Source organism: Planococcus citri, chromosome 5, assembly GCF_950023065.1.
Source record: "Planococcus citri chromosome 5, ihPlaCitr1.1, whole genome shotgun sequence".
Taxonomy (NCBI): domain Eukaryota; kingdom Metazoa; phylum Arthropoda; class Insecta; order Hemiptera; family Pseudococcidae; genus Planococcus; species Planococcus citri.
In genome coordinates, this window is record NC_088681.1 from 43,724,721 (window position 1) to 43,740,335 (window position 15,615).

Sequence of the window (15,615 nt, forward strand, 5' to 3'; positions counted from 1 at the left end):
TACACGATCTGAGTAACGGACCTTTCATCTCTGAACACAGCTTTGAACGATTCACGTCTTCAAGTACAACAGCTTGTCATCAAACAAGCCCTCAAAATCTGACGAACGACATTGTCGAGCATTTTCATTAGCGACAGTACAAGTAACTCAAACACATTCAAGATTTCACTATAATATGTAACTCGCCTTAAAAGCGTTTAATTAAACGTACCAACGTGTTTTCGTGTATACCAATATGCATAGTAAGTAAAACGCTTTAGCTTAGACCATAGGTATATGTGAAAGCATCCTCTACCATCCTCAATTTCATTCCAGACAATTAAAAGTTTCTGTGTTTCTGTTTATGGTGCCTAGCTGTAGCTATTTGTATAACACGAGGAAATCCTTAACTATCCTACTCTATCTAGTCTTTACCGAGCAAATCACCTTTGTGAAATTTCTGCGATCTCTTTGAGACTAAATTAATTGCAAATGGTAGGTAGCCCTGTTTATTGTCTTTAACAAATATCTACACCAATTCCATTATTATGAATTAAATACGGGAATGCGGGGTAATTTAGTAACATGCTGCATTGCTGCATACTTCCTTCGTAAAAGGCTTAATATTGAATAAGAACCTAAAGCAACATTCAACTCGGTGCATGAGAAATCAACTGAAATACAACATGAAGCAGACCATATCTTGAAAAAAAAAACACTCACAATCAGCAAAAAATAGCACCTATGTAATAGAAAAATAAAGGGATTCCTGTAAAACTGCTTATCGAACAAAATTGAATTAAATTGAAAACTCCCAGCACCTTTGAAAGAAACAGTATTGCTTTCATGTAATAAAATTTAATCTAAATGGTTCACGAGCTATTTTATTTTATGCAAAAACGCTATACCAAGTGCGTTGCGAAAGTTTTAAATATTTTGCTGAGCAAAGCAACAACATCCAATACGAATCCTTAATCACGAAAATATTTGTACTATATAATTGAATTTTCGGCTTCAAATAATAGTCTCCTTCTCCCCTCTTTTTTCATCACAACGTATTTTGAATTATTTTCAATTTCAAACTGTAACCAAAACAAAGTGATGAATGACACAGAAACCTTACGTGTATTGCACTCGTTCAGTTTTTTTAATTTCGACAAAGAAGACATACACATGAAGTATTGTTTCCGATTCTTTTAAAATTACAAAACGTTGTCGCATACTCGAGCTATTCAAGACCCAAAAACACAAGAACATACTCCGAAGTAAACAAAATAATACCTAGCGAAAAAAAGAAGAAAATTGCTTTAAGACCGTAAATTGCCGATATACGGGAAATAAATTATCGCGAGAAACCAATAAAATCAAGTTGACAATAAAAAGCTGCTATTGGCTCACTTTCATTTTTCCCGACCCAGCCCTCGGCGTGTTTTCTTAAATAACGACAACGACGACGCAACGACTTGATTCCGACGAAAGCTTTTTATACTTTTATTTTTCATTACGTCGAAATTATTCGAAATAAATTGTAGGGTACGTCGTCGTAGTCGTCGAACCGATGATGTCGATACATTACTGCTGAGTGGCATTATTTATCAAATGTTATACTACGTCGTCGTGCATTTAAAAAGCTTGTACAAGAGATTGACGTTCAAATGCTATGTAAAATCAGCTCAATTTACATAAAACTCGACGGAATATGAAACGTTTCGGATTATAATGAACAGACGTCCAACGGCGACGAGCGCTGTAACGAGAATGACACGTTTCACGCGATTACTTACTTACTGTTACCCCTTCTCTAGACTCTCATCGACTTTTTCCACTTCGGTGCTTCGTAAAAAATATCGCTATCGCGTCACGTGTCGCGTTCTATAAATTGTGAATTGTGAATCCTATTTCGACCTAACCTCTAACTAAATTTATACAGATTATGTAAGTACATCAGAAGATCAATAGCTCTATATTTTTCATGGTTGAGTGAATAGCCCCTCCCTTCCAAAAAAAAAGTTAATTACGTTCTACACAATGTAAAATTTAAAAAGATGAATTGCTAAAAAAAAAAAAAAAAAAAAAAAAAAAAAAACTCAAGAGATGCATTTTAAGTAGGGAATGATGGATGTTTTTTGAAAAAAAGAAATACCCAACTGTTATCAAACCAACTCTTTCTACAAAAAAAGTTTTCAAAATTCTTTACAAAAAAACGAAACCCTTAGTTCAACACTTTTTCAAAAAGAGTCAAAACGCAAAAACTCTTTTCCGACTCTTTTTGCTTTATCAAGAGTTTGTAAATTCATTTCATTGTATCTGTTCCGGATTTTTTTGAATGAAACAATTAATTCAAGGTCAAGGTCCAAAAGCATGCTTATCAACATTGATCAATGATCATGGCATCAGAATTTAGGAATTTTCTCAACATTTTATAAAAGTTTCAATCAGTAGGATTTCAACAATGTACCAACGTTGTTGCTTGAAGTTTTTGAAGAGTTGAGTGTTCACAAAAAACTTGGGGTCCATTCTTCATTTTGGGCCATCTCCATTTTGAAAAAACCATATGCCCTACAGCAATGACAAAATTATATTTTCAGGTCATTTAAAGTTGATTTTACGCGGAGGAATTTTTTAAGCCAATAGAAATTTGTGAAATTGTGAATTTTCTTTTCCCACCCCCATCAACCAGAAAAGTTTTGGAAGCCATAAAAATAGTACTTGAAAATTTCTATTAAAAAAAAAAACATCTTGAATTACATACTTATCAACATTTTATTGGGAAAGAAACTTTGTGATCATGATTAAAGAGAAGAAGCTGAGGGATATCGAGATAACAAAAGAATCAACATTATTTTTTTGGAGTGAGAGACCCAAAGGAATCTATTTACATGCTAATTTTTGGTTATTATTGCCAACTTCGAAAAATCAAAAAAAAAAAAAAAAAAACTGTCATAAGTTTTCGACTATTTTTTTCAATTTTTTGAAATTGACAAAAATGATCAAAAATTGACACCCCTGCATTCCAAAGTATTTCCCCTTCAATATTTTGGCATAATAAATGCGAAATACACGCGAAGAAAAAATTTGCAAAACACGAATTTATCCAAAAATAAGTGATTTGCAAATTTTCAACCAGTCAGTAGAACCTCGAACGTGGTTTTGGATTTTGACAGCAATTGCATATGTAGATCGAACCAGAATCTCAGGTACTTTAATTTGAGACTGGACCATTTTTTCCAAAACAGGTTGAGCAAAGGCTAGAGCGAAAAAACCACGATTTTTTCCAAAATTCCTTTTCTTTGAGGAACCCCACCTCTATTTTCATGGGCACTTGCAGGGCTTAATTTTTTTTGAGTAACTTCCAACTCAAAATGAAGGTCTCTGCTAAATTTGGTCAAAATCCATTGACTTTTTTTTTTAGGAGCGATTCACCCTAATGTACAAGCAATTTCGATATTACGAAATGTTGAAAAAGTAATCAAATCACTACGCAAACACCAATACCCAAACCAAAAATTTCAACTTACAGTTATGGTTCACCAAACTCCAGTCCTGAACTCTCCCATTTCCACATCATACCTATCTCTCAATACCTGAGATTCTTTTTCAACCACTCATTTTCGTCAAATTCCACCAAGTTGACTAACATAGCATATTTTGCAGCAAGATTTGAAATTCGTTCAACATTCGCAATTCCCTGTCCTTCCTACCTCATAGCTTGAATACAACCACCAAAACCGCACATTCGTGTTTGTATAAATAACAAAACCAGCGTGTACACGGATATATTTTGTAAAGGCGAATAACGTCTTTTCTGAGCCATTTCTCACCGCCAGCCATTTTAATTAGATAATGTGATTTGATTATGCATCTATTAATTTTGAAGTTAGTTCAAACTTCATTTCAACCACCCTACACATAATATACCACATGTTATGTTTTGATTCAACTTTCATTATCGATCTAAAAGTCAAAATTCACCTTTTCACATTTCTGAAATCTATTTTCGAAGTCATTTTCCCGAAAAAGTAGATACGAACTTCATAGAGGGAGATTTGAGAGCTGGAAATCATTCTTGAGGGAATCATTTTTATGAGTTAACACTACGAGTTATAGTCTGACAGATCACAATCCAAATATTTTCAAATTCCTGGCATCGATATTTCATGTTCGAGTCACCAAAATGAAAATTATTAACATTTTCTTGAACATAACCTTTTCAACCATTTCAACTTCGGATTTCATATTCGTTATAAGTACTACCAGGAAAATTTGAAGTATCCGATTTTATTTTATGGTTTTTTCAATACCACTCGAAGGTTGTGGTGGCGCTATAACTGGGACACCCTGTAGCAATGTTCAAAACCAAGATAGTTCGTTCAAACACACCAAGTTGGCAAGAATTTGCTGATATGAATTATTTCTATTTTCTAAAAACGAATGTTTCCAACGTGAAAGGAAAATACCAACGACAAAGGTACGTATAAATATCTTTTATCATAGGTAAGTACATCATGACACGTGTCACTTGTGAAATAAATTTATAAAATATGCTTCTTCCAGTACAGCGAAGATAATTTTCCATCGAAATACATTTCTTTTTTTCATTTTGTTCGTACGTATTTCATCAAGACTTTACAATGATGAGATTAAAATAAAGGTACATTTTCGTATTCCGGAAAGAACAAAATTTCCCACATAATTTACATTTTCGAACCAAAAAAGATGAAAATGTCGAAAAAAGATACTTTTAGAACATTCAATCAGAATACTAATCGATCCCGAGAAAATTTACACTCTGTAAGCATTTACATCTCATTTCCAAGTACCACCTTCACCTTCACCTTCACCTTCGGATTCTGGATACGCTATAAAGTGGACTTCGTCTGCGTCGCACACGACAATTTTTCAGGGCTATAAAACGCACCTTTCAGCTTTTGCAACGTGTAAAAACGACTAAAGCTGTAGGGAAGAATTCGAAAAACCTCCGACAACTTTTTCCCAAAGCTATAAACAAAGTTCGGGCGCATGCGCCGGTTACGATGCGCTTATTGTATGACCTTCACGTCGTAAACTTTCATACGTAAAAGTAACGCCTACATCTGACGACATTGTCCGTGCACAAGCACATACATAGACCAGCACACCAGCATAGGCTTTTAAAGCTTTTTTTTTTTTCAACTATCAATATTTCGAGCCTATTTTTTTCATTTCTCTCTTTCTTTCGCCTCACTCAGCCTATATTCGACGACCGATTTCCGCGCACCACGATCGAATTCACCGTTATTATAATAACACTGGCGCAGATATTACCACGAATCGAGCGACGAATCGTTTAATTTCAAATTAGGATAAGCAGGCATAGGCAGGCACCTGTGTGGTTGGTTTTCAGTTTTTTTCCCTCTCTTTTATTCTTTAATGTAATAATAAAGGAGAAGTATAGGCCTATATACCTTTGTATACGCACACGTAATACATTATAATAGAGTTGGAACGAAATATGGTATTTTTACAGCTACCTTTTTGGATGAAATTTAACTCGAGTTATGATTATATTATCCAACTGGGTATTTAAGGGATAATTTCTCTTCAGCCTAAATGATACCCGATGCAAAGGACAAAAGGTGAAATGATATAATAAGTATACTACACTAAGTATCAGTTCCGTGGGGAAATTAATATGGTAATTCAATTACGCCACGTTAGAGCTTATTTTATGCCAAAATTTAAATGTCTAATTTTCCATCAGTTATAAACATCGACGTTTCATTTCAAATTTGGAAATTTAATTCACCCAAAACAACCCTTGGCATCGTATGGTAAAAAATCAAATTTACTCGTCTCTCACTTCCTTTTGTATGCTTGGGTAGTCCATTTTTCCCAAAGGTGGAACATTCCCTGTGTTCCTTTACCTATTTTATAGCCAAGATACGAGTACCCACATTAAATTGATGGAATTTTAAAAAATGATTATAATTCAGTTATTCTTGAAGTTGAAAACTTCTCATCTCTTTAAATTACCCTCGATCTTGATTTTTCGAATGCATCTTTCAAAACTCATTTCCAATGTTATACAGCATAAAAATGTATGCCAAAGTGAAAAAATATCTTTAACACTTCTTATTTATATGGAATAGGTCAAAATTTACAGATGAGAAACTCGTCATTGCGTATCATACCGATGACAGGGCGATTTCTCATCACAAACGCTTCGATTTAGTAGATTACCTATATAAGATGAGTCTTTGCTCATTTGCTACGTTTTCATTTCGTTCTCCTCTATCTTATTTTGGTGTAATTCGGAAGACATTTTTCATCTGATTAACCATTGTCATGTTGCATTTGTGAAACGATTAATCGAATATGTCTCTTGTACATATGTAGATGTACCCACTATACTTTACTTGATGGTCATTGAATTTGCGATCTTTTTCTCACTGCTAGGCTTCCTCCCTTTATGTTACGTATTTACTCATTGTTAGTAGGTATTTTTCAAAAAATTATCATTTTATTTTATTCAATAAATTAAATTCTATACAAGTTAAAATTGACACAAATATCGTAAAAATTGGAAAATTTCTCAAAAAGCATGTTTGATCAAAATTTGCAATTTTTAGAGATCCAAGAGAAAATCTTATTTTTTCTATCAACTCCACACGAATTCGTAGCTTCAAAGCTTCAATAAGGTTATTGTGAAAAATTTATTTAAAAATTCACATGACAAAAACCAAATTTTCAAAAATGGAGAAATAGTTGCAACAAAAAATATTTTTTTTTGCCAAGTTTTCTTTAAGGGGGAGGGGTTCATTACGAAAGGAACATTTATCCCTCAACCAAGGCTCGTACTCAATATTTTCTAAGAAAAAAAGTAACTTAAAAAAGTTTGAAAAGTAACTAAAAAAGTTACAAGACATGAGCAAAATATTTTAATGGAGAAAAAAAATCACAAAAATGTCAGAATATTTCATTTAAAAAATGAACTTTTTAGCAAATGCATGGTAGGTATCTAACGAATTTTTTTTTGTTGAAAAAATCACTACTTTTTTCAACCAAATTTTCGCTCTCCACACGACCCTCCCCCCTCCTCCCCCAAATCATACAACCGAAAATTAACAAAGTCAAATTTTTCACAGGAAAATTTTCAAAAATATTAATTTACCCAAAAATTGACGTCACATATTCCAACACTGTCGCCAGTTTCATCAAAAATAAAACTTTCTTTTTCAATGATTTGAAGATTTTTTTTAGTGCGTTTGAATTTTTTCATTTTTTTTCTAGGTACCTTTTTGACTAAATTCACTACCTACTTTTTCATTATTTTCACTACTTTCACTGCCAGCTAGATCAGACAAAAAATCGAGATTTTGACAATTTTGGTAAAAGGCAAAGCTTCTTAAGTAATTACTGGCAAAAAATCGAGACTTGATTTTTTTTACATAAAAGCGACAATTTTGGTCAATTTTTGGCAAAAAAGTGAACCTTCAAGGCAATTTTCGACTTATTCAAGTTGAAAAGCAAAGTTTTTTTTTTAGTAATTTGGTGAAAGTTATTGTATTTGCAATTTTTTGTCGAAAATTGTAGTTTTTAAATTGAAGAGCTCTATTCCAAAGTGGGTTAAGTCATTTTTTTCACCAAAAAATGCGTTTAAGATTTTTGTTGCTAAAATTTGTTCTGTTTTGAGAGGTCAGTGCACATTTCCTTTCTTTGGACATAGAAGAATTGCTTGTTGAAAAAATCACTTTGAAAAATCGTTACTTTTGAAGTAAAAATCTCCTTAAAACGTGCATTTTTTCAAAATGACTTAACCCACTTTGGAATAGAGCTCTTCAATTATTCACTTCTTGATTATCAATTTTTTCGTTTTTCTTCAAGAATAAGGCCACGTAACGAGAAAACTGATTTTTTAATTCGATTTTTTCGATCAATTTTCACCACTTCGGGGAGGAGATGGAGTTCCAAATCCAAAGTCTACTTCACTGAGAAAAATTTGTATAGTATAAATTATCATAATATACAATATAGTAAACGTGCTCCAGTTTTGGAATTATAAGCAAAATTTTACTATATTATAGTATTTTTTTATCATAATTATAGTATTTCATTTACTATAATTATAGTAATTTCGATCGTTTACCATAAATTCATTGTAATTTATACTATACATTTTTCTCAGTGTTTCTATCAATGAGGTCTTCAGCGAGTTTTCCTCCAGAAATTTAAAATTATTCCGGAGGATGTAAAAAGACTGAATTGTGACTGTTTCTGAGTCGGGTGTTCGTGTAGACGTACCAGAAGGTAGCTCGTCAAAAAAAAACTGCTTGTCATACTACCTTGTTTAAAAATTTGATTTTTTTCATATTTTCTAGATCATTTTTTTTGGTACGTGGGGTGTGGGGGGGTCGGTCAAAAATCCACTTTTGAACTGGAACTCCAGGAATTTGGCGGTAACCAGCTAAAACGGTCGAGAGATTGCTCAATAAGCACCGACCAAAGTTAAAGGCTCCGAAGTTCATTTTCGGGCCACCCAGAACGATTTGAAATTTTTGGAGAAATTTCGTCAGAAAATAAAATCCAAAAATGAACTTAGGGATCTAAAATTGTGGTTCAAAAAAGTTTTAGAACAATCGTGCTCTTTCGATCTAACTCGGTTTCGTTCAAATCGAAGAGTGACCGTTCAAAAGGCTCCCTGTGAGTACAAAAAGCTTGTCGATTCAACATGGAATGGTTCAGATGCAAATTTTAAAAAATTAAATTTTCGAACCCATAAGCCCTTCGGTCTTTATTTTTAAACTAGAATAGCACGAAATCGAAGTCATTCAAATCCATTACAAAAATCACTTTCATAACAGACGGTTCCTTTCATCTTACGGACCAATACCACCAGTCTATCGATTTCTCAGCCCTGATTACGACCAAAAATTCCATTCAACCCTCTGGTACATCAACTCGAGTGACACAGTGCCCTGGAAACGCAAATTTACATACAAGGAACAGAATTAAATTACTCGCACTCGAGCAGAATAACATCGCAGGTAGGTAGGTACTTAGGTAGGTATCTGTATCTATCTCAAAAAACAACCACCATGACGACGAATTCTCTCCAAATTTTTCCTACAGAAGCCCAGCACGTAAGTACATAGTATAAGAATACTATACGGAGGAGAATTTGGGTTAAAACACACGTCGACACGGCCACCGCGGCGTATAATAGGCCGCCGCCACCGCCACCGGCGTCACCACGAGCTGGAGGAGACGAAGAAGCGACCGACGCTGCGAATGAGTCATTGCGACGCTCTTGCTGACGACGATGGTTACAAAATAAAGATGCGACTGCGGAAGCTGGAAATACGAGTCAGATGATATGACGGGGGGTAGGGGGCAACGCGCAAGACGAACTCTAAGACACACCACATCCTCGAAGATTTGTCGTTGTCGTCGACTTCGTCGTCCATGTGACAAACGGCGTTAATTTTCTCCTTTCTTCGTTTGTTTCTATAATGAAAATGAAATATCGACGTTGAAAAAGCCAAGCTGCAAGCTGCCTACGGAGGTTGTATGTACTCGTATGTGCATAGACGTATATTTATGAAATAGAAGCAAGAGGGGAAAAAAACACCTCAGCTCTCAACCTTATACCTGTTAAATTGCGAGCACGGTCGTTGACAATGACACTTTCACGCTTCATCTTCGATAAAGAGAAAAAAAATCACGTGTTTTGTTATAGGATGATACCTATCTACTGCACATATAACTCGAGAGCGAAGGTGGACGTGTAAAATGTAACGCTACAACGATAGGATATGCTATACTCGATGTACAAAATGCACGTCGGATAAAGGTGAATGTGGATGTGTTGATGAACTCGACGGCCGACCGACGACGACGACGCATGAATAGCGCGAGATTACGTGAGTGTGATCTCCGTGAATGCGGACGATGGCCGCCGATGGGCTTTTTCTAAAAATGGATGGGTTAGTTGATTAGATCGATACAAACAACAACCAAGATGACCAATCATATGCTGCGGGAGTTGGAGAAAAAAAAGTATAATTGAATCGTGACTTTGAGAAGATACCGCTAAGCCAGTGCTGTAGTCAAATGCATGCATTGGATTTACAAGCAACGCTTTGAATGCATCTAGGTAGGGTGAGTTTTTGGTGAGGTGAAGGTTCATTCGAGACCGCATAAGATTGAACTTTTAAAAAGGACCCTTCGAGACATATTTTCGATTTTTGAAAAATTTTTGAAAAGTCAAGGACTAACCTTATGCAAAAATCAAACTCGAAAGTGATAGAAAACTGAGAATTTGATGAAAATGTGAAAAAATCACACAATATGAATGCAATTGAATTAAATTACGGTACAATCACTAATCAGTAAAATTGGTTTGAAAATGGTTCAAAGTTGTTAAAACATCATCAAAATTGCGAAAAATTCTAGAGAATTGTCACGAAATTCACAAATACGTAATTAAGCAGATAAATTGCTTCCGTTAAATTGTCATCATAAGGAAATCTAGTTGAAGATTGAGAAAAAATTGATAAAAGCATTTAAGAATTTTTCAAAAATTTTAAGAAAAATCTGCTAAATTGATGGGAAAACAATTGAAATTAAGGCGAACAGTTTTTAAAATAAGCTTGGCAAAGACTGCATTAATAAATCGACAAAGCTTTCAATGGCTTTCAATACTTGAAATCGTTCACAAAACAACACAATTGAAGTAAAAATCGTTGAAAACTGAAAAAAAATGAAACTATAAAAGATCATTAATTAAGAAAAATTGAGAAAGAAATTGTCAAGATATAATTATTAGCAGATTTTTTTTCTAACTTGATGAAAATAGTATAGAAAACGATGTAAAAATTACGTAATGAAACATTACAAAATTGAACGAAATATTGATGAAATTTCTTTCAATGAAGAAGAAAACAAAATGCAAAATACCTAATTGGCAAATTAGAGCTAAGATTTTGCAAAATAAAGGTCGGGAAAAAATTGCTTGAAATCGCCAGAAAACGACTCAAGTAAGTAAAAATGATGAATAAAACGTTGAACACACAGTAAAAAATGGATTGAACGATATTGAAAGCTTGGCAAAACATTGCAATAATTTCACGAAATATGAACAGAAATGCAAAAAATGAAATATGTATCATCAAAACTTGCAAATTATCGAAAAAATGTCCCAAAATATGCACAAAATGTACACAAAAATAGCTAAAATCAAAATACTCGTGAATAGAATTGGAGTACCATTACAAAATATTGAGAAAATTGAACAAAATACAGAGAGCTCGTACTCAATTTCTTCCAAAAAAGTGACTCTCAAGTCAACAAAAAAGCTCGAAAAAGTAACCAAGAAAGTAACAAAACGCGAGAAAAACATTTTAATACAGAAAAAATTGCAAAAAAGAACTCAATCGAAACTTTAACAATTTTTGCAAAAAGCAGAACTTTTCAGAAATTCTCAACAAAAAAGCGACACTTGCAGCAATTTTTGTAAAAAAAGTTGGATTACTTCGTAATTTTACCAAAAAGTCAGATTTAATGACAGTTTTTAGCAAAAAATTGAGAATTTTTGTCCAATTTCAACATAAAGCAGGACTGACTATTTTAGTGAAAGGAATCAAGACAGTTTTCCCAATTTTTGGAAAAATAGCAAGATTTGAACAACTTTAAGAAAAAAGTAAGACTTTTTGATTTTGAGAAAAAACGAGACGTTGCCAATTATAGCAAAAGGTATGGCTTTTAGGAATTTATGTCAAAAACATGTGACTTTTTCAAAATTTTCAGAAAAAAGGCGGTTACCTATTATTTGAAGTTTTTAGTAAAAAAGTGCTAACTTTGTGATAATTTTTTGGTAAAAAGCGAGGCTTTGATAATTTAGAATTTAACAAAAAACAAAACTTATTGAAGAAAAGTGGAATTTCTAGCAGTTTTTAGATTTTGACAATTGAACGGTGATAGGCAGGTTTTTTGCCATTTTTTGGCAAAAAAACGGGACTTCAGGCTAATTTTGGGAAAAGGGTGAGATATTTTGACAATTTTCTGTTTGCAAGGAAGTATGGATTAGTTGTTGGAAAATTTTTGGCAAAAAAGGTAAAAATTTTCGACAATTTCAGGCAAAAAGCAAGATTTCAAAAAATGTTAGCAGAAAATTAAGTGAGTTTTTCGAAATTTTTGTCGAAGAATGAAACCTTTTCTCAATTTTTTGATGAAAAACGGGACTTCAAAATTCATCGACATAATTTTGTAAAATCCACTGCAACTCAGCAAAACTGATATACAAATAATTATTGAAAATGAAGTCCAATTCAATTCGCCAAAACTCGAAAATCGATCAATTTTGACCCTTTCGGGAATTTATTCAGTCACTTTTGAAAACAGCACTGGATTCGAAATTTTTGGCTCATCTTTTATACTTGATAAAAATTTGAGGCATCTCATTAACGCCCCAAAACTCATGCTCAAAATATCTAGAATCATACAAGAACTTGTCATTCGATCATGAAAGGCGCATTTTTCTAGCAAAAATTCCAATAAAAACCAGTATTAAATATACGCCAATGACTAAGGATTAATTTCATGCCGTTCACAGCCAATGGTATTCATTCCCTCTCTGTAGTTTTATCGACTAGAAAATCTGCAATATTAAAGAAGCAAACATGAGCACGGCTGCCCTTCCCATCGCTACCAATAACAAAATTGCCTCTCGAGAAGCAGGCATTACGCTGATAAAAAGCTTAGGTATTTTTTTCTTCATATAAAAACGCTCGTACAAATGCGATTCTCATTAAAATTTCATCGTTACTCAATCGATTCGCGAACCGGCCACATAATGGATTATGTAGCATTCGAAGTACGAGCCATTACCCAATTGGGTAAATAGCCTTTGACCGAAAGAACCTTCCGCGAGGAGTATTAATTATTCAACACAACGTCTGTCAACAGACGATGAAGTACATACATACATCGGACACCTTTGTTAAACGAAGGAAAAAAAACGAACAATTTTCATCGACTTACGGAATCTACAAATTAAAGCAGGGAATCGATATGCTTCTGGTACATTACGCACTCTGGGTACACATGATTATCGTCTAGGCTTAATTCTTCTCGTCGTCTCTAAAGAAACATAAAACTATCGTATTCACGTACCTGTAACATAAAAACAAACCGTATAAAATTACAATATGCACGTGTCCATCAACGCAATACATATAATGACCAAATTACTCGAACAATCCGAACGATAATTGGATAACACGTACATAAGTATTAGGTATTTAGGTATTAGAGGTACTTGGAATGAAAACTTCACTCCATCTGTCTCTTAATACTCTTTAAAAGTAAGTTTCAAAGTTACGTTTTCAAACGGTTAATTAAGTTCAACTCTACAATACGAGCAGTGATAGGACCATTCTTCTTGTATTCGATCGAATACATAAGCTGATTTTTCATCACTTATACGACGACGTCGACTTGGTTGGCGTTTCCTCTGTAACACCTCTTGCAAATCGAACAAAGTACAGTACACGTCGATCAAACCGTTATATACTTACATATTCTCTAACCTTGCAATCGACAACGTTGATCGGATTTTCTACGTATAATGCTCTCGCATCTCGCGCCTGCCTTTTGACATTGGCAATTCAAGCGCGAAAATCATTGTTTATAATACGCGTAATTTCAAAACCAATAGATTTATAGATGAGTAGGTAAGCTTTGTTCGTGAATTTTACACGTATATTTTCCCCCTCTCTTCTGCCACCTTCTGAATCTTACGTATCTCACAAATTCAGTCACGAGACAGGACTCATTGCAAATGCCCAAGCTGGTTGAAATCAAAAAATGACCGAGGGAAGTAATTTTTCGAACATCCTGTACTCCTAGAGACAAACATCAACCATCAATATCAATATGGTATCCACTCGTAGATCACAAAACTCGATAACATTTTCACAAAAGTCTAAAAATATTACATTCGTACTTCAAATAATGACCACTTATGTTCAGAGCACTCTACTTAATCATCAATTTTTCCAAAGCACACTTCACCTCGACCTTTCTCAAGATATCCTCGGCATATACAAGGTAGGTTTCCCAACACGTAGGTTATATACGACTTCATTATCGCGCCACCGAAATCTAGATATTTTGTAAGCCTTTCGTCGTCCCAGAAGTACCTCGCTACCAATTCACGCGATGAACGAGTTTGCACACTTCCTTCTCAACATCGTAATTCGACGACTGACGAAGGAACCAGGGAAACGGATTATTACACAACAGGTAAGCTAAAAAAGAAACTATACCGCTCCGGAAACAATACTCGATTATTTTTTTCGCCTTTTCTTCGCCTTTGCTCACCCTTCACGGTATATACATACGAGTATAAGTTTCAACTTGTGAATTTCTACAATCTAGGTCAATTACGTACACACTTATACTCGCCACACCATGTAGGATATACTCGAATACTACATAGGTTAGGTATAAGTACCAAGTACTCATCTATATTGCCTCGACAAATGAAACGTAATTCTGCTCAAGTGCTCGAGAAACTCCTCAACATTTTCTCATACCTTAGCACTCTCAAGGAACGTCACTCGAAAGTGGAAGTATTTCGATACGACGCCATCATTAATTTATAGCAACAAATATGGAAAACCGTGAATCGAAATTGAAAATTTATATTAAATGAGAAAAGTCTACCTCAGCATCCTCGTTCGTCCTCCGTATGGAAAATACGCTACAGATTTGCGTACAATTTTTTGTATCTGTAGGTATACATCATTAAAAAATGTCATCGAATATTCCATTTTCATGTCTCTCCGGTACTCGCTTCAACGATAAAATACGAGTATCTCCAACTTCTTCCTCTAGAACCAATTTTCGGCGAGTTGAAAAAAATCATCTTAGTTTAACCGACTTCGTATCATTTTTACCCGACAGCGACAGCTCCGGCTCAGGCTACGTCAAAGCGTCGGAATAAAAAATCAACTCAAACTCTGACACAGGCAGCAGGAACACGACAGCGAAATGGAAATACGAAATTATCAGCTTGGTGATTTATTCATCTTCGTCGTTTCGTACTTCGTTTATCGGAAAATTAGCGACCACCGGTATATTTTTTTCGTTACATAATCACGAGAAAAAAATTAAATACGAAGGGGTCGCAGTCTTATTATCGAAAAAATGTTCCATTCAGATTTTCAAATTATGGAAAAAATCGAAAGTTATTTTTTCAACTACGAGTAGGTATCAAAGTTCCACAGTGAAAAAAATTGATTAAAAAGTTGTTTAGGTAGAGAATTATCATTCAATAATTCACGTAATGGAAAACGAAACGCAATCCTTACTTTCTCGATCGAATGAGAAAAATATTAATTTTGAACAAAATGTTGTCGAAATGTCGATATTTGGTACGATTTTCATTCATTGCATTTCCACATGTTTTTAAAATAATTTTCAAGAAAATTTAGCTAATTGAAAGGCTTTTATGCAATTTTACTTTTCGTACAATTCACATCAATATTGATCAATTTCAAAGACGTTTACCTAATCGACTTTTTCATAATTATCGCGAATTTTTAAATCAATTGCATTGATTTCGAGATAATTTCATGAAATTTTATAAAAATTCCA

The 15,615-nt window shown here is 34.1% G+C and overlaps 1 protein-coding gene across 3 annotated transcripts in view; it reads right to left on the reverse strand.

Moving 5' to 3' along the window:
- GckIII (Germinal centre kinase III) overlaps nucleotides 1-15,615 on the reverse strand; it is an 89,641-nt gene that overhangs the window by 39,163 nt on the left and 34,863 nt on the right. Inside the window, exon 1 of one of the 3 annotated variants that reach the window (XM_065368765.1) lies at nucleotides 12,997-13,128. The exons of the other annotated variants lie outside the window; for them this stretch is intronic. The gene's annotated coding sequence lies outside the window, so the exon portion shown is untranslated. Of the gene's footprint in view, nucleotides 1-12,996; nucleotides 13,129-15,615 lie in introns of those variants that run through there. 3 annotated transcript variants of the gene reach the window in all.